This window comes from Pteronotus mesoamericanus, unplaced genomic scaffold (genome assembly GCF_021234165.1).
Source record: "Pteronotus mesoamericanus isolate MK-2021 breed Mesoamerican mustached bat unplaced genomic scaffold, CSHL_Meso_final contig_181, whole genome shotgun sequence".
Taxonomy (NCBI): Eukaryota; Metazoa; Chordata; class Mammalia; order Chiroptera; family Mormoopidae; genus Pteronotus; species Pteronotus mesoamericanus.
In genome coordinates this window covers 8170979-8195538 of record NW_026555077.1, presented here as the reverse complement: position 1 = coordinate 8195538, position 24560 = coordinate 8170979, and the positions used below count along the sequence as shown (strand labels likewise).

The 24560-nt window shown below is 36.6% G+C and overlaps 1 protein-coding gene across 1 annotated transcript in view; it reads right to left on the bottom strand.

The window, feature by feature from the left end:
• Positions 1-24560, bottom strand: part of ADGRL2 (adhesion G protein-coupled receptor L2) — a 486253-nt gene that overhangs the window by 375543 nt on the left and 86150 nt on the right. The window lies entirely within an intron of this gene.

Sequence of the window (24560 nt, the reverse complement as noted above, 5' to 3'; positions counted from 1 at the left end):
CAGACTCTTATATTTTCATATTGGCTGGGGTTTGACTTATTACTTTAATATATATTTTATCCTTATTACTTCAGTTGTGAATTTCCTAAGTCATCATTTTATCCTTTCCTTGTCTCACCATGATGTATTATAAGATTATGGGAAAGTCATTTAGATTTAGGTTTTTTTTTGTTTGCTTCACTGATTCCATTTAAAATGGGTAAGTCTGGTGAGTAATTTCAAAGCTATGTGATCAACCAAAACTAATTAAAAATAATCTAATGGCAACCAATACATATTTGGGGGAATAGGAATATTTTCTTTTTAAAAGTATTTTTTGTGCTATGGAATAGGAATATTTTCAAAGTTCGTAGACACACTCTGAAATTTACTTCCTCCTATAACTGCATGTGAAATTCTTTTTTGTTTGCTTGAATTTATATGCCTTACCAAAACCACAGAGTACGCAGTATTTCAGTATTTTAATTCATTATTTTTCTTTTTCAGTTTTTGTATTCTCCACAGATTAACACTATCCATGTACCTCATAAAGAGCTGCACTATAACCATACCAGCCCCCGATCTATTTTGCACTGCCTGTCAATCACATCACCTTCCAAGGTACTTCACTGCACACAAATCACGTTTGAGTCAAGTCTACTTCTAATCAATAGATCCTTATAGATTGTTTAGTGTACCTAAATCACTTCCCAGAAAATATCTTGCCATCTCATTTCTAATGGGAAAACATTAGATGAGATTTCAATCTGGGCCACTAAAGAAGAGAGGCTAATGTACTCTTCTGGCCCATCAGGGGCCTAAAGTCCATGCAGTGCTTACATGAAATAGGAAAATGTTTTCTCTCAAGCCAGACACACACAATGGGAACATTTTAACTGGGAGCAGTGGAATGAAGGAAAACGGCTGAAGGAAGTGGACACTGTCAGATTGTCTGAACACTGTAGGTAGCTTATGCAATGCCTTGAATCCTCTGCAGTGTGATCAAGGCATGAGAGTTCTAAAACCCCAACTGCTTCTTCGAAACAAACTGCATGGACATCTTTTTTGTTTTTTCTCTTTCATAAAGAACAGCAAATGTGGTATGTGGAATGGTATCCAAACAGCCCATTTATTATCCATATTTAAAGATATATATTGTTCTAATAAGATAAATAATATGCTAAGCAGCTGTTCTTAAAAATTTATCCTGTTGTTCAGCTAAGGGGAATACTGGCAAAATGTGTACTTTTATGTTACATTTTCCAATTAACAAGATATTTTCATATAGATCACCTTAATCTTTATAGTAGCACTGTAAGATGAGGCTTTGATAAATAAGGTTTCCTGTGTTCAAATAGCTGGTATCTTCAAGATGTATCTTTAAATGTGGTCAGAAAAATCCAGAAGGTTGCCTTCTTTTCATTATATTACACAAAAATGGGTACTGCTTACATCTACTGTTTTGTTTTCCTGATCTTTTAGATGAAAATTTAGTTCTGAAAAGAAAGGAATTTTGGTGTAGGTGATTCCTGGGTAGATTCACACTGTTTCTCCGTTCATGCTAGAAGCTGGCATGCTGCTCTCTGCGTAATGTTAAACTCTGCCTGAATTATGATGAAGGCTACTGAAGGACATTCACTCAGAATTTTGCTAGAGACAGATGTACCTAAGGTCAACTGAGCCTTCAATCCACAATATCCTCTGAAAACATATTCTTGACTGTGGTGGGCAGCTTCTAAGATAGCTCTCAGTCGTACCCTCCTTTTGGTATTCATGTAAAATCCTGAGTATGGGATGAACCTAGGGACTTGCTTCTTAAGTATAAAATATGATGAATGAGATGGTGTATTACCTCTGAGATTAGGTTACAAAAAGACTCTGGCTTCTGTCTTGCCCACACTCTGTTGCTCTCTTGCTTGCTCAAGCTGATGGAAACCAGTTGTCATTCTCTAGAGTGCCCTATGAAGAGGCCCATGTTGCAAAGAACTGAAAGAGACCCCAGCCAACACCTATGAGGAACTGAGGTCTTTAGTTCAACATCCCATGAGGAACTGAACCTTGTCAACAACCATTTGAGTGAACTTCAGAGTGCTTTCTCTTCCAGTCCATCTTTGAGGTGACTGCAGCTCTGGTGGTCAATTTAACTAAAGTCTTGTGAGGATCTGATCCAGATGACCCAGTTAAGCTGTGCCCAAATCCTGACCCACAGAAACTGTGAGAGAAGATAAATATTTTATGCCTTAAGCTGCTGTTTTGGGAGAAATTTGTTACACAGCAATATGTAACTAATACATTGGCTTTAACAGAATTCTTTTTCCCTACCCTTTATGTATACAATGTCCTTCCCACTATACAGTTTACTTTTGGAAAAGGATTTGATGTCAGTAACTATAAAAACTGCATGGTGGATAAGATCATTGCTCTGAGATTAGAAACATTTGGGCTGTGTCTGGATTTGTCATTTATTAGCTCTAAGACACTGGGGAAATTATTTAATATCTTCATTCTCTCCTTTCCTCATCTGTAAAACAATCTATCTATATTACCTACCTCATAGGGTTTTTAAAAAAATTTTTCTATTTTTAGCGACATCATGAAAACAAAACAATAATATTTAGCATCTGGTAGGCACTCAGAAAGTGTACACTATTTTATACAATTATTTCTTAATTTTAATTTAAATTTATTAACTATATCTACCTTGTTTTGCATTTATAATATTCTTATTTCTATGGGAAAATTAATAATCAATGGAATTTTGTAAATATCAATGAACAAACATAAGCTTTTCCTCTGGAGGAGAGGATCTAAAGGTACATGTGGGTGTTATTTTGTTATTGCTTACTGATAAGAGATATGGTCAGGTTAGTGGTGATAAGAACTATATTATTTCCCATACCTTAAACTCTGCTTTCTCTATTACAAATATGTGTATTTGGGTACAAATGCAATTTTTGCATATGCAAATACATTGTATAAGAAGATGAAATTCGCTACTAATATTTATGTATAGTATGCCTGTTTTGAGATTAAGCTTTTTATAGGCAGGACAAAGATTTATTAAGAGATACAGAAAAATGCTAGCATTAGAGTTAGGAGACTTGAATTTTATTTTCTCTTCTGGTTTTAGTTTCCTCACTGAAAGAAAAAGGGAGCTTTTAGGTGTAAGATTCATTCTGTCTACATTGTAAGTCACTGAAGTACATATAAAATAATGCCATCTACATTATGCATGACATTGATAAGACAAACAAAACAAGCCAATTGTATATTCACCGTTCCTTGAATGTCTCTCTCATCTCCTCTCTTTCTTCCTCTTTTAGGTAATGCTTTCCAACAAAAGAGGTTGATAATTAACCCCAAATGATATTGCCCTAATCCCTAAGTAATCAAAGAACTCCCATTAAAAAAAGGAAATAATAGTGACCTGAACATCAGGAGAATGAACAGCAATAAAATCCATTCTAAAATATTTTGCAAGACACAAAAATAATCTAAGTGCATGATAATGACTGGTATTTAATGTCTTAAAATAAAAGCCAGGTTACAATAATTTTCATTAGATGCTCCTCAAATCTTATGGGTGACATTAGCCCATTTCCTCTGTCATATTTCTGAAGAGATAATTGCAGGAAATATTGTAAACAATTTAACATTCTCAGGTCATATTGAGAAATGTTTGTAGATATTGATAGCTAAATACAATGCATCACAATATCCAGCACAAAGTGGCATTCACCTAACAATGAGACCTAGAAAGTCAAAGTCAAAAAGCCAACCATTGCTTTAGTACTAAAGAAGTACAGAAATATTTGTTGAATGGATAAAGGAATGAATGAATGAATAAAATTACAAGTTTATATGAAATATTATATAAATAATATTAATAAAATTGTATTCCATTTCATAATATTTGATTCTAGGAATTAACCACTTGGAATTAGAAATTAAACAACAGTTAACCCAAAATAGGAAAAGCAATTCTCTAAAGACTTTACTAGACAGATAGTAAATATAAAAACCAAATTTCCTAATATTCATAGTATGTTGATATCAAATATTTTTAAAATACTGAAAAATTCATTTAGTTTACAAAAATACTGAATTTGCTTAAATCTTAGAAATATCTGCTAGAAAATAGCAGTAAATTAACTAAGTCTCTAAGTCTGTAAAAATATATAAATTATATTTTACAGCTTAAAATGTATAATTTAATATTTGGTACTAAATGGAAACAAATAACATGTATTTACATTTATTCAGCATAAAAGATAATTTAAATGTAGAAATAGAGAAATTAAGTTTGTATTAGGAAAAAAGAGTTAATTTCTTGATCCTAGTTTGTTAGTTTTCAAAGACATTAAACATACACAGTCTGGGTGTGATTACTTCTTCGATTTATATGAAAATATGTGTGAGTATAGTGCATTTATGTATATATACACGTGGAAATTTATATACAGCATGAAGTTACTGGCATTTCCAATTGAATTATCCTTCTTACCTGCCTGAGAGCCTCAACAAAATTTAAATTACTTTATATTTTATTATGTAATTTCCTCCTCTCTTTTGTATAACTTGGTTTCCCCCCTCTTTATTTATATTTTCCTTATCATCTATTCAATATTTATTAAATTGTACCTTTATTCCCCCCTTTTTTAAAAAGATTTTATTTGTTTATTTTTAGAGAGGGGGGAAGGCAGGGAGAAAGACAGGGAGAGAGACATCAATGTGTGGTTGCCTCTCGAGCACCCCATACTGAGGACCTGGTCCATAGCTTAGGCATGTGCGCTGACTGGGAATCAAACCAGTGACCCTTTGGTTCGCAGGCTGGTGCTTAATCCACTGAGCCACACCATCCAGGGCTAAATAGTACTTTTCTTTACAATCAGAAATACATATTAAAGATTGTGAATGTTGATTGAGTTCCTTGGAAAGCCATTTATGCTTTACATGTACCTTAAAAATTAAAATAAAAAAATATTTTGGCTTTAAGAAAGATTTGAATCAAGGGTGTTTTTATATAAATGACGCAAACTTTTTAATTTTATAACTTGCCAGGAAATACATGAATGTTTGGTTGAGGACAACAAAACTGAAAAAACAAAATCTTGTGCTTCTAAGCTCTGTATGGTCTTTGCTCTGTTAGAACTACACCAGGACAGATAGTGTTAATTGTTTTATTAAAATCTTATAACCAAAGTAATATCAGTACGAAATGAGAAAAACATTGGATTTAAACAGAAAGAAAGAACAATGACAACAGAGAGAATGATTTAAGAAAATGAGAACTTTTACAACCAATATTTATTTAGCACCTACTCTGGGTCAGGTACTGTTCTAGGTCCTTGGGTTCTATCAGTCAATAAATCAACAAAAATCTCTACCCTCTCGAGGCTTATATTGTAGTTGGGGAAGGGATCCTTGGGTGAAGGGAGAGAGACAGTAAGTAACAAACATGACAAATAAACTATATACTTGAAGGTAATATGCAATAAAGATAAAAGAATAAATAGAGTAGGGTATGGAAAATTGAGAGTATGTGGAGGTAGGTTGAGAATATGGTTGATATAGGCGGTATATAGGTGGTATATGTAAGGTGGCATTGATAAGTAGGTCTTACTCAGCAAGTGACATTTGAACAAAGACTTAAAGAAGTAAGGCCATCATCCCAAGAATATTTGAAGAAAATGTATTTGAGCCAGAAGGAATAATTTCAATGAAAGTCCCAAGTCAGTAGTGTGTCTGGTACATTCAAGGAGCAGCAAGAAGAGAAATGTGGCTGAAACAGAGAAAGCAGAGGGAGTAAAGGGAGATAGGTTGTTGCATAATGTGCCTGGAGCTGGGGTGGTTTTACAGATCATTTAGGAACTTGTAAGCCATTGTGAAGTCTGACTTTCTTCCTTTTCTCTTCTTCCTCCTCTTCCCCCTCCTCTTTTCTTCTCTTCCTACTCCCTTTCTCCTCCACTTACTCCTCCTCTTCCTTCTTCACCATGGTCACCTTCATTGACATTTATTGAATACTTATTTTGATGTGAACGGTAACAAGATTCTCAAGTTTCAGGAGTATTTCTACAATTTTCTTATTCTTATAATTTCTACTCAATCCAAAAATAAGTGTTGAATTGCTAATATGCACAAATCTTTGTGTTAGACACACTTAAAAAGTAGAAGCTGTAGTCTTTTGGACACTGACTATAGAATATAATTTTCTGGACTGTCACTGAACGGGACATAATACTAAATATTTTATATGTATTAACTCATTTAGTCCTCCCAACAACCCTGTAAAATGGATGCTATTTTTTTTCCAATTTTAAAGATGAGGAAAATGAAGCATAAGAATGTTAAAAAACTCATCCAAGATATACAAACAGTAAGCCACAGAATTAATTCTTGAACTCAGATACGTTTGACTCCAGAGTCTGTGTCCTTGGCCATTGACAATACTGCCTTTTATTATGACAACCCTTAACCCTGTACTCTTTGAAAAGTTTTGTTCATTCACTTGTTTGCTCACTAAGTATTTATTAACATCCTACTTTCTTCTCACAACTGTCAGGCACTGTGGAAATAGGCAACTGCAAGCCTTTATGGTGTCTTTGTGTGAATTTTAAAAAAAAAGGTTGTCTCTTCCTCAAGGCACTTTGCCTTCTTCTGTTAGAAATCTACTGGAAATTTCTGATCTATTAAGAAAAAGATACTTAACTGCCATTGCTGGAAAATTGTCCTAATAAATATATAAATTTATTTGGAGGTCCAAGTACATATGAAAGTCAAAATAGTAAAGGTGTTTGTGATGTAAATGAGGCCCTACAGATGTGATGTCCTTAAGAAGTGCACTACCTGAGGTGCTGCTCATGACACTCCGTATGAGCCAAATAAAAGAAAACAAAACATTGCTCCCTAGAAATCAAAAAATACAATACCCATAGTAGGTCAAGAAACCCATTTCTTTTCTATAAGACCTTTTGGGGCTTTACTGATAGACTTTAAAAAAAATATTCCCATATAAATCAGATAACTCAGCAATGTTGGAAATTATTGTTTGCACGGTAATAAGATAATAAAGATTTACATATTCCCATCACACCTTTGGAGTTGTCTCTTATTCTTATGAATTCTAGTCAGTTAAAAAGAAATGCCTGTAGAATTCTGAACAAGTGTAAAACTGTGTGGTCTATATTTTAAAAATATGGACCATAGTGTATGAACACAGATCATATAGTGTGATGCATTAGCATGTTATTGAACTGTACATGATGCCAGTTCTTCATAGTATTTTTATCTATTATAACTGACATTAACCAGTTACCTTTTTTCTCTTATCAAGATCAGTGCATACCCCATCATTACTTTTATATTTAATTAGCACTTATCCATAAGAGATTTTGGAGTATAACTAGTTACTAATTAATTCCATCTTCACAAATAAAGAAAAGAAGGTTTGGGGGAAGCTAATGATGGGGCCAGGTTCAAACACAGGAATTTCTGACCCCAAGGCCCGCGATGCTAGGCTGTCTTTCAGCATATGGTGGCAGGATGACCAACCCTCAGACCTCTTGCAGACTCATAGAAAAATTGGAGACGAATTTTATGGAAGAAAGACTGAGCACACAGCCAGAATGACTGACTAGTGAAGACCCTACTTGCTGCAGATTCCAACTTGCTTACACCTACCCAGGCCAGGTACAGTTCCTATTGTTTAGCAGCCAATCCCAATGACTGAACTGAGAACTATAATTTCAAATGCATGTTAAATAGTCTCAGAATTTGCTGCAAGATTCATTATATCACTTTTCTTCTCCATATGTACTTGCTTTATGGCTTAGATATAGTGCTTTTGAAGGGCAATTTAAAGATATCATGGGGTATGAAATAAGAATAATAAATACACATTGAAAGTTAACCAGGGACCAAGTACTATTGTAAGCACTTCATTATGCTAAATCATCTAAGAAGTGAGAATCAGGCTTTATTTTTTCCCAAGAAAAAAATTTTTTTTCATTAAAACTTTTTTTTTATTCATTCACACTGGACAGCTATTGTTGCGTTGGCTGTTGTCATTTTCTTAAAAAACTTATTTTTAGGGAGGTGCAGGGAGGGCGAAAGAGAGGGAAAGAAACATCAGTCCGTGGTTGCATCTCACGCGCCCCCTGCTGGGAACCTGGCCTGCAACCCAAGCACAGGGAATTGACCCGGTGTCATTTTGGTTCACAGGCCAGTGCTCAATCCACTGAGCCACCACAGCCAGGGAATCCCAAGACAAAATTTTAATAGCTTAGGCCAAATTTGGAAATATATCTAGAGCTGAAATTGTGGGTAAAAGAATGAATATAAAGGAGTCTTTGCACTTCAAACTCTCCCATGTAGTAATGTGACCGTGAAGGCATTGTCAACAAACGAGTGGGTGAGACATTTCAGCCACAGGAATGAGTGAAAACACGCTATGAAAGGTGTTCTGACAATATAATTCCTTCATCCAATGACCATTTATTTTTTACTTATTTGTGTAGTCTGTAAATGACTGATTGGAGAAATAATATTTTGGGGGTATTCTTACAAAGAAAGTAAGACTTTATTGAAGCTGACTAAAATAAATTTTATAATTTTTTTTTTTAGTTTCTTCCTTCTCTTTTTTTTCTTTTAAATCTATGTTAAAAACAAACATAGTTTTCCCTACACTATTGTAAGCCCTTCAAAAACAGGAGCTTAATTTTATACCTCTTTGAGATTTTTATTGTTTACTCTTCTACTAGGCACCTGGAAAGCTTCATTTATTTATTGATGATTTTTTTTGTGTGCACCTGAGAAGGGGTGCAAAGTGGAGGTCCCCGAATATATTCCCCACAGCCCATGGTTGGGGGATGGGGGAAAGGATGACAGGGCAGTTAAGGTATTTTTCATAACAATAGGAAGTTGATTGCTAGCTGGTAGCTGTGCTGCCGTTCAGGTTAAATGTCTACATGACTTTCAGACCATATAGTGACTCATGTGGTAGCTTGGGGTGCTTATATAGTACCTGCAAGGGAGGCAGGATGCCGAGACTCCTGTGTCACGTTGTACTCTTGCCCTGACTAAAGACTGCAGCTGGAAGAAGGGGGAACTGGCAAAAGTAGCACACTGTAGGAGGGGCCAGACATGAAGCCACAGTAGGAAACTCCAGGTCAGCATTTAAAATAGGTGTAGGCTGAGAGATAGGAGGGGTAGCAGCCATAAGGTTTGAAAGGGTATAGTAGGGCTGACCCATCAGCCATGGGGTTAGTAGCGAGTAGCAGCCATGAGGGCTGAGAGAAAAGGAGATGCCATGTGGTTGGAGTAAAGAGATGCCCCACAGTTTTGGATTAACAGCTGGAGGAAGAAAGAGGAGACCTGCTGGGAAACCTGTCTGGAGAACATGGCAGCATGGCAGATGGAGCTGTGTGGGGACCTGTCTAACCAGGCATGGATTAGTGGGAGATGTGTGGAAAGCTGAGCTGCGACTGGGAATGCTAAGCTGCAGATTTCAGCTTTTCTGAAAGGTGGTACCTCTGACTGGCATATTTTGAAACTGGCTTGGGTTGAAAAATGGGGGGTGGGGCAAGATTATGTGTTTTGAGGTGTTTTAAAGGGAGTGGGACTTAATGGCAAAAATCCACCATTATTCTGAATCTGTATAACCTGTAAATTAATAGCCCCTTTCCTTTTTCACCAAACTTGCATTGGGAGTCACACTTCTTCGTGGTAGGCAATCGATCCCCACAGCTGTTCCAGAACAGGATAGGCGAGGTTCTGTAACACACCTACTATGTGCCAGACACTGGATTGGGTGAGGGAGTACAATGGCAAATAAAACACAGTCCCTATCTCAATTGTCAATGCCAGGCAATGAACAGGAAATTTAATTAAGTATACATTTCATGTAGGGTAATATAGTGTGCTCACCAGTGTGCTTACTGAACAAAATCTAAGTGATAAAGGAGGACTTCCCAGAGGTGAAAAATACTCTGAGATCATTAAGAAAGTAATAGTTAGGAGGGGAAAGGGCAGTACAGGTGAAAGGAACTACAGGAGCCAAAGCCTTAAAGCCACCAGCAAGAACTCTCTGTTCTGGGAACTCTACATGTTTCATTATGGTTAGAAGAATAGTGAGATCTTGCCTCAATGAGATGGGAGAGGCACGCAGGAGACAGTTTACAAAGAGAACTCCACTGATATTTGTTTGTGAGGCTCCTCGGGCCCTTGGTAGGTGACATGATTACAGCTGGAATCCCTATAGGTGTGGCTGCGAGAAGGAGTCTACAGAGACCAGTCATTATGACAAACCCCAAGCATCGCTCACAAAGGGGAAAACAAAAGACATCAGGGTGTTCTCTTTACAAGTTAATCCAGGGATCAGTGGAAATGGGTAAAGAATTCAGGCATCATCTATTTTTTCCTTGCTTGCTATAATTGTTAGAGTATTTGAAGGAAGGTGGAATCTGGTCAGTAGATGAATACTTTCCTTTTTCAAAAGATTTTATTTATTTATTTTTAGAGCTAGGAGAATGGAGGGAGAAGAACATCAATGTGTGAGAGATACGTTGAACAGCTGCCTCTCACGTGCCCCTGACAGGGGACCTGGCCTCCAACCTAGGCCTGTGTTCTGACTGGGAATCAAACTGGCAAGTTTTTGGTTCTCTGGCTGGCACTCAGTCCACTGAGCCACACCAGCCAGGTCTAGATGGATACTTTTGCTATTCTCCAAACCTGTTTGTATATTCAGGTGTCATTTGCTTCTTGACTTCTATGCCGTAATTTTAAAGTATTGTGGAATCTGGTCAGTTGATGAATACAGTTCCTATTCTCCACACTTGTTTGGATATCATCTCATGTGACCATTAGATAAAGGTAATCAGAATCTTATAAACTACCTACCCATACATAAGCAAAATAGCTTTTGTTCTATTTGCATTTTGCAAATTAAGGATCATCTGCATATCCCATTGCAAGTAGCTTTTGCTTCTCTCAACTTTTCCTGGCCCTAAAAGCCATTCTCCAATACAAGCTAGGTACTAAACTTTGAAGAAGAGTCCACTGTAATAACAGTAAAGTTTAATGATGCATAACTTTGAAAGACTGACAAATTTCTAGCCAAAGTATTGATTCTTTCAGAATTTATGAAGCACATGCTGTATTCTGTGTCATTATGGTCCATTTTTGGCTGGAAGAATCATGTAAAATAGATTTTTAAATGAGTGGTAATAGCCAGACATAAAGAATGTATTGATGTGTGTCATGAAGGGTGAAATAGCATGCCAGATTAAAGCATCTAACAAATCAAAAACAACAGCACCCTCTACTACTACAAATATAAATTTGCTTTTCCTTTTAATCACCCCTTGTATTTACCACTTTCCACATTTACAATTTCCTTTCTTATGGACCTCTTCTGAAGAGCATTAAAAATGTGTGAAATTTTTGCATAGTTGCATATACTGCTTTGGGGGATACTAAACACTGAGAAACTTGTTTAAATTTGACAGTCATTTGTTCTTATAGGTATGTAATGCCCTTTGTAAATAATGCTAAAAGCTTATACTCTAATCTTTATTATTTGCACATAAATGGCAGGTTTAGTGGATCAATGTTTAAATGTTTTTAGGAATTCAACAATTTTCAAGTAATACTGGAAATTTTTGTTTGTTTTTTGGAAGCATAAAAATTTGTTCTTTCTTTAAACCTTCCAGCTAATCTCTTTTGTGTCCCCATATGATCTCATGGAAGATGTTCTTATATTTAATTTGTTTTTAAAAAGTGTAGAATTTATTCCTCTGGTCCTCTGTTGCCTTTTTTTTTGCCATGTTCATCTTAATGCCTGTTATGAATTAGTTTCTCAAGAAACAATTGAAATGTAAGTCTTTCTTTCCCCAGTCGACATTTTGTTTTGACACACTGGGGGAAAGTAGCTTTCAAAAATAGTAATTTAAAGTTTGATTTTATGCTTCACTTTAGACTGCATGTTTATTATTAAATGCGTATCTCACCCACAGAGTAATCAATACAGATTCTGTAGTACATTATAAGGAAACCATGTCTGAGATTATTAGAAAAATTGAATGCTTTTGTTTTGCTTACTTGAGCAATATGTGAAAATTAACAGTTTTAAACCCTTTCAGGCATCTGACTAGACTTAGCCTTAGAGTTCTGACTAGACTATTTTTCCTTTCCTCTTCCTTTTCCACTGCTTCTTCCTTCCCCCGCTCCCCTCCCCTCTCTTCTCCACTCTTCTTTCTTCTCTTCCCTTCTCTTCGCTTTCCTTCCTTCCCCTCCCCCTCCTTTTCCCCTTGCCTCCTCCTCCTCCCCTGTTCTTCCCTTCCCCTGGTCTTCTGTATTCCTCTTCTCCCTCTGTCTCCCCTACCCTTTCTCCCCTTTCCCTTCCTTCTCTCAGGAAAGAACCATTTAGCATATCTGATTAGCATTCACCAAGTGAACACTTGAAATCCTAATTTTGAAAACTTAATATTTATAGACATCTATCCTCATCAGGATGGGAGACAAGAAGGAAAAGGAAATTGAGTAGCTACGGCTTTCTCTGAAGAGTAGTGCTGTGTTTCCACCAAATTCCAGGCACTTTTTTTAAAGCTAGAAAGAGAGGTCACTAAGTTTAACTGTGCTAGGGACCAAGGCATCTCAGGCACATATATATCGCCCCTACAGCCAGGAACTCCATGAGAATAAGTTAAGTCTGTTTATGAACAGCTGCTTTTCAACAATTCAGGAGTCTATCAGCCTCATAAAAAAAAATAACTTGGCAGGAAGAAAAAGGCTGAGACTCTCAATAGACTCTTCTTGGGGCCTAGTGAAGCTTGAAGAACTCTTCAAGGTCTTCGTCAATAGTGTACAGAGGAGTTTGAACTAGCTGAGAGACCAAACAGAGGCCAATCTTTAACATTTTTTCCCAGGCCAAATTGAGGCAAATTCAAATAAAGTAGGCCAAGTCCTAGATACAACATTAGAACAAAAGCTCAGGGAACAGGAAAGTGAGTACTTATCTCCAATGTATCTCAGTGGCAGTGCCCATTTACACACTCCAGTTAATCTGAGGGTGTTTTAATTCACAGTTTCTATTTTCATAGGTTTTTCAATGGAGATTTTTTAAGAACAATTTTTAGTTCTAATTATATGTTAGAAGTAAAATTTTACAAAGATGTGAATTTTAGAAGAATTAAAAACACATGGCCACACAGAAATATATGAAATGAAGAGGCTGTTTTTCATATCAGGACCTTAATTTCCTGTTTTTTTCCTATCAGGCCACTTTTGTTAGACACTGCGGACAAACTATACACACACAGTATGTACACAAATGCAGCATTTGGTTGTGACAAACTAGTTTTACTAAAGATTTAATAGATGAAATGAGGAAATATGTCAATGTAATAGCGTATTAGATTTCGCAAATGAGCTATTCCTGTGGCAACATGAATTCCTTTGCTTTTATATTTCTACAATCATTTGTTCAGTTGACAACTAACATTCAGAATGCATCTTTGATCTTGGAGGACTCATACAAATCAAAGTATAATAAATACTTACACTTTGGAACTTAAAGTGACACTCATGCAAAAGATGTCTGACAGAGTCCTTTACCTGTTGGATGTGCAGACCCACCACAAGGCCTGAGGTCAGGGCTAACTTTAGGCAGGTTTGGGAAAAAGGCAAGCTATTTTCAGGGCTTTGTACCACATTTCCCACCATGCCTCAAGGACCCTGCCAAAAATTCTAGTTATCATTTATTTATTAAGGGTTTATTATATGCCGTACATTTATATGCATTATTTCTTCTGACATCAACTAACAGGGTCAGTATTTTATCCCCATTTCACAGACATGAACATGAGGCTCAATGAGTGTAAATACTTCTAAGGGGCAGAGCTTGTTTGTAATCCCAGGACTGACTCCAAAGCCCCTCCTCAACCTCATGACATCATTCATTATGTCTCATCATGAGACTGGAGGATTCCCTGTGGAGTTCACACCCAAACTTGTTCCTCCTGTTTCGACTTTAGATTCTCCTTGGCTTTGAGGCTTTGGAATACCGGCAGTAGTAAATATCTTTTTTTGAGGGGGGAATAGGGAAATGGAAGACATACATTATTCTACTTTTATAATGTTTATTTAATTTTTATTTTACTATTTTATTTAACTTTTAGTATTAGAATTCTATTTACTTTGTGACACAGACCTTTTGGAAATAATGCCTTCACCCAGAGGAGTTGTAACAGGGTAAATTTAAACAGTATGGCGTATTGTTGATCAGGCAGATGACAAGACTGCCGATTTAGCATACTGTTAAGATTAGCCATTTGTGTTGGCTTGACACTGTTGTGAAAACTCCTGTTAGCTTCTTGGAACCACAAAGCATGTGATGAGAAATTTTCCTTAGTTTGCTTTGTAAATAGCTGCCATTTGATTTTCACTTTGAGGCATAATCTGACATCTCTTGGCCTTGTAATAGAAATTTTCCATTGTGAGTAAACCCCACAAAGCACACTTGGTTTGTAGAGCAGCTCAATATTTCTTAAAAATCACTAGAAATCAATATTTCCATTAAAAACCCCTCTTTCTGAAATTCACTGTGTAAGTTTGGGCAAGCCACTTAACCCCCCACCCCAAACCTTCAAATATAAAATGGCGATCATGAGGATCAAGTGAGATAATATCTATACAAAAGGACTTTACAATTGTTAAGTATTATACAAATGTAAGGGCATTTCTGGGCATCATTGTTAACCGGATTCACTCCTTTCTGAGAAGCAATCCTGCAATATAAGGCACTGACTTGAGCCTTCCATCTGTAATGCCCTTTTGACCCTACCCTATAAAGGAAGAACTGAGACTCCTAGAATTCTCTCTGTAATCTACCTCGGCTCTGCCAATAATCAATGTGTCATAAACTCTCAACGTTTTCTCCTTGGATTTCCTAATCCTGACTAAATGGCAAATCCTAAAGTTACTAGGTAGCAAGGGCTCATTTATCAAATCATTAGAAAGAAGCTTCTCTTTTTGGATCTTTCCCTGTCTCCTTTCAGTTAGTAGTTTATCTTTTCTAATCACTGATTGCTGTCTGGGCTGTCTACTTGAGATAGAAGACAGAGTAACAGAACCATATGAGGAATGATAAATGAAAATATCTCTGTTCCTTTCTTCCCATTTCCTCCTTACATTTGGGGTAACAGGTACCTTTCCTGTCCATAATCTGATCCTTCTTCTAAAAGTACCTCAGTGCCCCCTGCAGGTTATAGGAATTTCTCCTCCCACAATCTACACTTTTTTAACCTTATCCCCAGACCACTAGAACTAAGTTCTTCTCAAGGGCATTGGAAACCAGAAGAACTGTTGATTTATAGTATTCTCCGAAGTGTGTAATCTAATGCAGGTTTTGAGGAAAACGACCCTGCAATGGTGAGTTTGATCTTATGTGCAATTTAAGGGTAATAATTGATCTCAAATATTTGGTATAACATTAGTAGCTATATGGCCATTTATAGGTGATAAGCTTAGGAGATATTAGCAAGTGATAAATATGAAGTTTAAAATGGCCAAGTAACTTTGTAAGGCAACCAACATTGCAGTGGTTGCAGGATTAGAACCCAGGTCTCCCAGCATCTACTCAAGCACCGTCCCTTTTACCATATTTTGAACAGTTTTTTCCCCGTCTTTTTAAAATCATCAATTTTGTCCTTCAGTTGTGTATCTTGAAAACCTAACCCTATAAGCTACTAAGGTCATCCATTTGGCTTCAGTAGGTAACTGATGGATTAGGGCTTCCAGCATGCCAAAGGATCTACTTGGCAATACTAATCCAATTTGTAACCACATCCTGGTGCTGTTGCAAATGTCTCAGAGGTCAATGGTATAATTTAGTGAGAATGGGAAAGTGTAATAAACATGGGAGAGAGCTCATTTCTTTATTTACTTGAAAGTCGCTTAAAGCAAGGTACTTCAACACATGGCCTTGTAATGATCCTTGGGCTGAAAAGTCAGAAATCTATTGACTTTTTCTAGGTTCTTAGGATCTTGAAATCCTTGACCATTTTCTGAACTATCCATTTCCTGAAATGTCACTTATCCCAAAATTATTAATTGGCATTATTAATCCTGGATTTCTCTTGCTTATTCTCTAAGTGCAGAATGTCTACTGACTCAAATCCTTTATGATCTAAGAATTTGGAACTCAGGAAAGCCTTTCTCTTTTAAAACTAGAGGTTTGAAATACAATTTTGAAGGAAGCGATGGTGCTATTTAATCTAAATCCTTGGGAAAAAATTAAAATTCTGAGATATAATTAAGTCCTGCAGATCAACATTAAGCGTGAACATACCTAGATATAAGTTCTCACAGACTATGAATTACAGAAGAAATGGCATGTCTTTAAACCACAGATCTATGTTTGTTCAGCTTCTGGATTTCCTCTTGCTAAGTAGTGTCAAAGCTACTTAACAGTATTTAATTGACATTTTACTCATTATTTTACTTGCTTCAATCTTTCATACTCAAGCTCTCCCAATTGCAACTTCAACATGAAAAATTACCTTTGTCTTATTTCCAAATGGCTAAATAGTTTGATAAACTTTCTTTTAAAATTTGGTGATATTGATACTGCAGGTGCTGCTGCAGTGTTTTCAATGGTCAATTATGACCCTTTATTTAATAGGCTGTGAAATCAATTTAGTTGGTTGTGACCAGCATTAAAAAGAAAAAAAAAGTAATAGAATTGCATGGAATATAAGATAATGAGTAGATCTTAAGTATTGTTATGTGAAACTCTAGTTATGTGTGTATCTGGATTGTGATATAAGTTATGTTTCTACGTGAATTACAGTCAAACTGAGAAACAATATTCTAGACTGCAGTAGTTAAGGGCAAGAAATTCTTACCAACTGTGTGAATCATTCTAAGCCTTGGTTTTCTTCTCTGAAAATCTGTGTAATAAGACTTTAATAATTAGGTTGTTTTAAGACATGTAAAAAATAAAATAATGTTGGCACATAATATCTGACATACTAAAAACAAAATATTTTTATTTCAGTGGGAGTTATAATGAGAATTGTTTGAAATCATACTTGAAATAATATTTGAATCATTTGAAATAATAAATCAAAGTACTTACACTTCTCCCTTAAGTAAAGTTCCCTTGTAAACTTTTACCTCCTGAGCACATAGCCCCAGGGAAGAAGCTGGACATTCCTAAAGTTAAAACAAAGAAGCCATTGATCAGTTCTGGATCTCATAGGCTGACTCTTTTGAGACAATACAGTAGTCATAAAATTTGGGTTGTAAGAAAGAAAAAGATTTTCTAAACTCCTTTATTTCTTCTTTAACATATTGAGAAGCTGGCCAGACTAACAATACTAGGGAGACTTAAAGAGAGGAGGGCAAGATAGGTTAGGAAGAAGGTGGAAAATCCTGGCTTCTGAGTTCCTACTGGATTCTAGCTAGAAGTCAGAGAGGTAGGTGAGCTTCAGTTTCTCTTCTCTTCAAAAATTCCTGGAGATGAGTGTTTGTGGAGAGCAGGACTTAACTAAGATGACACCAGCCCTATCAACTAAGATGGCATCAAGGAAACTCATGTTTGGAGCATGCGCAGTAGTGCAATGACTCAGAGGGATGATGCAACCCCTGGAGCATGTGCAGTACAATATGGTAGAAAATGTGTGCTTATCTGAAGGGTCACACCAATATCACCCTCTCAAATCATGCGCAGTAGAGCAAAATAATCAACATGTGCTTATCAAGGTGCCACAAATAACATGTATTAATCAGAGGCCAAGAGAAGCTGAAACCCCTGAGAGATGCTCTGCTGCTCTGATAGACCCTGCTCTAGTTGACTCTGAAGCCACTGTAGACTCTGCCTTGCAAGATGCTGACTGACTGCCTCCCAGACCTGGACCTGATTTGGACTCTTGGGACTCAGGTTTGTTATCCTCCAATTATCCTGTGTGATGTTATTACTGATTGTTTCTAAGTAATTATCATCATTATTGGGTTATTATAGGTTTGAATTGAACCTGCATTAATAAAAGCTGAGAGAACAGCATAGTCATCTGTGTTGGTACATGTGTCACCTGTAGGGCTGGTGGCCATATAGGTGGACCGGCACCTCTGGTCCATGACAAAGATTGGTGGCTAACTTATAGGAAAGGCTGTAGCAAGAAACACTCACTTGTGACAGGATTCAGTGGGAGAGAAATGTAGAGGTGTTGTCGTCAGGCTTAGGGACATGCTGAGGAGAGAGTGGCTTCTGCCCTCCAAGAGGATATTGGAAACTATTGCCTTACAGGTTTCTGGTTAAACATAGGGGCTGTTATATCAAATTAAATTCAGTGGCTTAACATGATTTTGTTCAGAAAGGTCTGAGTTTAAACCCCTCAGAAATTCCCTCAGCTTCTAGGGTAGCTATCTAGAAATTCCCTCGCATCCTGTGGAATAACCCAGAAGGATCTGGCTGAATTGAGGGACCCGCCAGGTAACTTTGCCAAAGGAAGTTGCTTAAGGAAAATGAAGTCCTCTACCTTAAACCAAGGCCCAATAGTCAGCCATACTCGTGTTCCAGGGACTACATAATGTCAGTGACGTGGAGATGGGAACTGGTAAGCAAGGGGAAATGGTATCCCAGATCTCTGTTAGAGCTGAGTAAGCAAAATATGAATGACAATCACTATGGGCAATTTCTAGCAATGGGGGTATCAGAATGTCCTGAATATGGACAAATCGATCCTGAGATGTTAACAACCCTGGGAGTGGGTCAAACCCAGAAAGCTGAGAGGACACTCATGCAATGAGTGTCAGAACTCCAACTCCCCTAAGGTTACATACACTTCACTCATCCAACATATACCCAGTGGAGAGGGCAGAACTCTGACAAGCATTTCCCGGACTCATCTAAGCAGAAACTGGGTTACATAAAGAGATGCAATGAATTACCAATTAAGACTGAATCAACAATTTAGCCCTGGCCACGTAGCTCAGTTGATCAGGGTATCATCCTGATATGTGAAGATTGTGGGTTTAATTCCCACTCAAGGACATATAAGAAGCAACCAATGAATACATCAATTAGCAGAACCACAAATCAATGTTTCTCTCACTCTCTCACTTTCTCTCAAATCAATAAATAAAAAACAAAATTAAATAAAAAATTAACCAAAATAGCTTTTCTAAACTACCTGGTGGGTATGGGATTGTGAAGAAAGTCTGATCAGTTAAAAAGAAAGAAAGAAACCCCATTTCTTTGTACTGCTGAGCATAATGTAATTACATTTATGATATTTCTGTATTATCATGATTATTGTGTCATATCATCATATCTATGGGAATTAAATTTTTCGAAGTCTTTGTTTGCGCTAGTCTTTATATCATGGAGTATTTTTAGTAAGTACTCCTTTGGTGCAAATTAACAACTATCTAATTTAGATGCCTTTACTGAAAACCTCAACTACCTAATCAACCTCAGATGATTATTAAATAATGAAAAAAGGGAAAAGCCAGTCTCTGATTTTCTAAATAAAATGCTGCCAAGCACCCATGCAACCCACAGCGCTGGGCAGGAAAAACTGATAAAATTTTAAAGTTTAGAGAGGACTTTTCTGCTTTGATAGTGAGTTGAGATTGAACTATAATTTTTGTATCTTAACCTTTAGAGTTTTTTCTCTTCTGCACAATTGTAGGGGAAGGTGGTGGTGGTGGAGGGGATATAAACTGTTAAAACAAAACAGGAAAAGAGGATAAAAAAACGACCTTTTATTTTAAGGGCACTGATGTGTTCAGGGCTGTTCCTTCTCCACCACAAACACTGGCAGGATAAATGGCTGTTGCAGGCATGTTGACAGCAGGGAGAGCAGAGGGCTCACTGATAACCAAGGCGACAAGCCATCTAGTAGTGAGGGTCAAGGCCAGGCCAGTATGTGTCCTCGTGGCTCTTGCCTTCCATACCACAGGAGGCAAGATGACATGATGGAAAGCACTGGAGTGAGGGAGATGGATCAAGGCTGTCTTTGAACCTGTGTCTTTTTTGCATATCCAGACTGTCTTGGAGAATGAGCAGGTCTGAGATATGAGTAGGTGGCCCAAAAGAAAGCAGAGGAGAAACTTATGGCAAAGGCATCACAGGAAGGGAAAACAAGAGTTAGTGCAGAATTAGGAATATGAATCATGCCGGCCTCCAGGCCATTTGCTACATCCCTTTCTCTGAGTTATCTTTATAAAAATTCTGTCCTTGATTAAAAGAATGCAGTGGCTCACTATTGCCTCTTAGAGCAAGTCTAATTACATCAAAGACCACCTCTGATAAGGTTCTGGCCTCCTCTCCAAGATTATTACTCCTCTCCAAGCCGTGCCCCACCATGTGCCCTTATTAGTGGGAAAGAAGGGATGGAAATTAATGAGAAAGTTATTCTTGAAATAGAGTTGGCAGGGCTTGGCAACTTAGTAAAAAACTTAATTGTACATGGAGGAGTAGGAGTCATAAAATTAGAGAAAGAGAAGTCACTAATGTTATTAAGCTCTTTCTTTCTTACCAGATATTACATTAACTCTGGAAGCAGTGAGTTCAGAAAAATGCAAGTGACCCCCTGATGTATATATTTCCCAGATTCTAATACATTACTGACCATAACATACATCATAAATTCTATTAAAGGAAAAAAGAAACCTATCATTCATATGACATATTTTGAATTTAAAAACATATGAAAAATATTCTCTTTTTTTATTCAGCCAACAAATATTTATTGAGAACTTAATATAGTCTCAGCTCTGTTCTAGGAACTAGGGATGAATAAAAAAAAAATTAATTTCTTCCTGAAGTTTACTTTCTAGTAGAAGGAGTTAGAAAATAAACATAATAAACTACTTAATTATATAGATACTCCAATAGATAAAAGGTAAAGCAGGATAAAGGGAGCCAAATGGGGGAGGATACAGGTTGGCATTATAAACATGTTACTGAGGGCGCCTACTGAGAAAGTGCCACTTGAGCAAATGACTTGTAGGAAATGACAGAGTGAGCCCTGTGGTTCCCAAGGGGAGACCCTTCCAAGTAGAGGAATAACCAGTGTAAATAGGTATCATTTATGGTAATATATGTGCCAGGGTCCTACAGTCACAAGACTTTGGGAAGTGAAGTCCTACATTCTATGTCCCTTTTCTTGGCGGTAAAACAAGCATTAGAATACTAATGCATTGTAAAAGCAAAATAAAATTTTTTTAAACTTTATTCAACCCAGCATACCACAAACTTGTTGGATAACATGATAGGCATCTGTTAATACTTCCAAACACACCAGTTTTTCATTGAACAGTGGAAGAAATCTTGAGTTAGGGAAATATGATTTCTAGAACCAATATTATTTGCTGAGAAACATCTACTGTAAAATCTGAATCCATTGCTGAATTACAAATACCCTTTATATTTCCTTTAATTGTTGGAGTATTGTTGTATGGTTATTAACTAGACATTCTGTAGCAATCATGTCATGATGCTATTTGTTGAATTAATAAAGTAATAGGCCACTGCATTCTTGGATTTTATGCCTCTTCCATATATTAAATATTATGCAAGTGTTATTGACCATACAATTCTGAAAATGTCTTGCAAATTAGGGCCTAAATGTTTAAATTACATTCTTACCCTTACACAGATTTGAAAAGCTGGTTCTAGGTGAGAACATGCTTTTATTCACTGCTGAAGCAACGCATGCTGGCTGTAACCATGCTTCGCCTAACAGCAAAAGAATGTTCAGAAGCATGTCTGGCTAATTGAAACTACAGGGTGCATTTAAGTAGGCAAAGTGTTATTATTCAGCTTAAAATGTGTCCAGGATATCAAAATCACCATTCCCCACTTTTGCAAAAGGTACTCTGGGAATGGGAATGGCTTTTTATCAGGTCTCTAACTTCTTTTTTATTTTCCTGATTCCAGTTTTCCTTTACACACTCAGGGGATCATCCACATTGCCTTCCACAAGAATTGGGGTTACTGTTACAAATATGAAGGCTGGTAGTTTCTAAATCCATAGTACAGACTGAAACCCCATGCTATTGACATGGGGCTATTGCAAGAAGTTCTCCAATGTCAATATTTTTTAAAAATTTGCCTCAAAGAGTAATTTAAGCAGCAAAAATATTGTTTCCTTCATCCAGGCCCTTTAAGTCAGAGGCAAGTTACTCTCAATGTATTCTAAGATATTGCTTTGAAAAGATACTTCGAATAAAGTTCACTAATTATTTTAAATGAGATCACTGGCTACATTTGAGCTCTTCTTCTTGAATTTAAATCAGTACCTTACAATTTCTAGAAAGCAAATAGCCTCTGTTGGCCATCTGTGAGTTTGTCTCTAATTTAGGCAGAAGTGTTTGCAAAAGTAGCTCTGTGAAGAAGCCAGAGTTCAGGGTCTTTGTAGGCTGGTGTGAGTGAGTGCTGGGAATATTTTGGCAAAGTCTAAACTAAGTATTCTTTTAATATTCCCACCACCTGGTGCAATCTGGTATCTACCCCATGTTGAAGACCTGGTCTAAGTAAGGAAAAATATAATATGTGGAATGGAATGAAATATTTATTTGGACATTGCTCAGATCCTGATTGCTGGTATAGGAAAACCAGCTTATAAATATAACAAAAAACAGCTATGATACAAAAAAATTATCTTCAAATTTCTACATATTTTCCCTGTTTACCCAAAGAAATGATATTTAAGGTGTTAGGAAGATTCAATGAGATTATTGACATGGTTTCCTACATGTTAGTTGTTCCCCCTAATAAATTACAAGTTCCTAGAGGACTTACTGTGTCAGGGACAGCACATCATGCACCTTTCACTCTCATGCTGGACATATAGTAGGACCAAAAATGTGATTGTTCATTCTCTGATTGTAATATAGTATTAGGTATAATTAAAACTTTTAAATGTTAATTTGCAAGGTATTTTTATTTTTTCTTTTATTGCCACCCTTCTGTCTTAACTGCTAACATTTCTCCCTGGATTACTTATTGGTTTCTCAGCTTTCCCTTTTATGTCCTCCCCCCCCCAAAAAAAACGATGTTAAACTGAAATTGATTTATATGATTCTTCTGTCTGAATCACTGTAATGTCTTAACCTTTTCCTGAAAATAAACTAGAATGCAATTCAGGGCCTACCAGTATCTGTATGATCTAGTCCCTGTTTATTTTTCCATTCTCCTCTTGGGTCACTTTCCCTTTCCTTCACTCCACATTATGATACAGCCTCACACTAGTGTTCCTTTTCCTACCTGCACCCTTTCACCCTCTAGTCTTATGATCTTTCTACAAGCTCTTTACTCTTCCTGGAATGCTCTCACTATCCCCACAATTTGCACAGCCATCTTATTCTCTTGTAAAAGTCTCTGGTTTTTGTGACCACCCTATCTAAAGCTCCTTGACACTGTTAGTCTCCTGTTTAGACATTTACACATTTCTTTCAGAGCAATTGCTATAAAATACAATTTTTTTTTTGCTATTTATCTGCACAAGAAAAGAAATTTTGCCAATATTGTCTACCATTCTATCTCTGGTGTCTAATTCAGTGGCTGGCATGTGGTCACTGTTCAATACATAATTGTTTAAAAGATTTATGACAAAGACATAAAGTAAATTTTTTCATTAAGCTTTGTGTTCTTCCCATTAATCAATTTATGCATATATGGTCAATTAATTTATGACAAAGAAGCCAAGAATATACAGTGAAGAAAGGTCAGTCTCTTCAATAAATAGTGTTGGGAAAACTAGATTGCCACATGCAAAAGAAAAAAAAAAACTGGAGTACTATCTTACATCGTACACAAAAATTAACTCAAAATGGACTAAGACTTGAAAATAAGACTTGAAACTATAAAACACTTAGAAGCAAACATAGGTAGTAAACTCTTTAACATAGGTCTTGGCAATGACACCAAAAGCCAAAGCAACTAATCAAGTGGGACTGCATCAAACCAAAAGCTTCTCACAGCAAAGACGACCATCAACAAAATGAAAAGGCAGCATACTAAATGAGAGAAGTGCAAATCATATAGCTGATATGGGGTTAATATCCAAAATACATGAAGCACTCATACAACTCGATGGCAAAAAACCCTAAACAATCCAATTTAAAAAAATGAGCAGAGGCTCTGGATAAACATTTTTCCAAAGAAGAGACACAGATGGCCAATAGGTAGTTAAAAAGATGATCAACATTATTAACCATTAGTGAAATAAAAATTAAAACCACAATGAGACAAAACCTCATACCTACTAGAATGGCTAATATCAAAAAGACAAGAAATGTCGTGTTGGCCATCTCACATATAAAGAACTCATCCAAAATATAAACACCAAAGGCTGGGGTGTTTAGGGGTAGGAGGAATAGGTGAAGGGGGGTAAAAAAAAAAAAAGATCACATGGCTACTTTTGTGGAGTAAGAACTAGAGAGGACCAGAGTAAGAGCAGAAAACCAAATAGGAGATGAAGGCAGTAGTGCAGGGAATAGATAGTAGTCATTACAAGTAGTATAAAAGTTGAGGAGAGATGTGATTAGGTTTGGGAACAGGTAAAAACAAATGA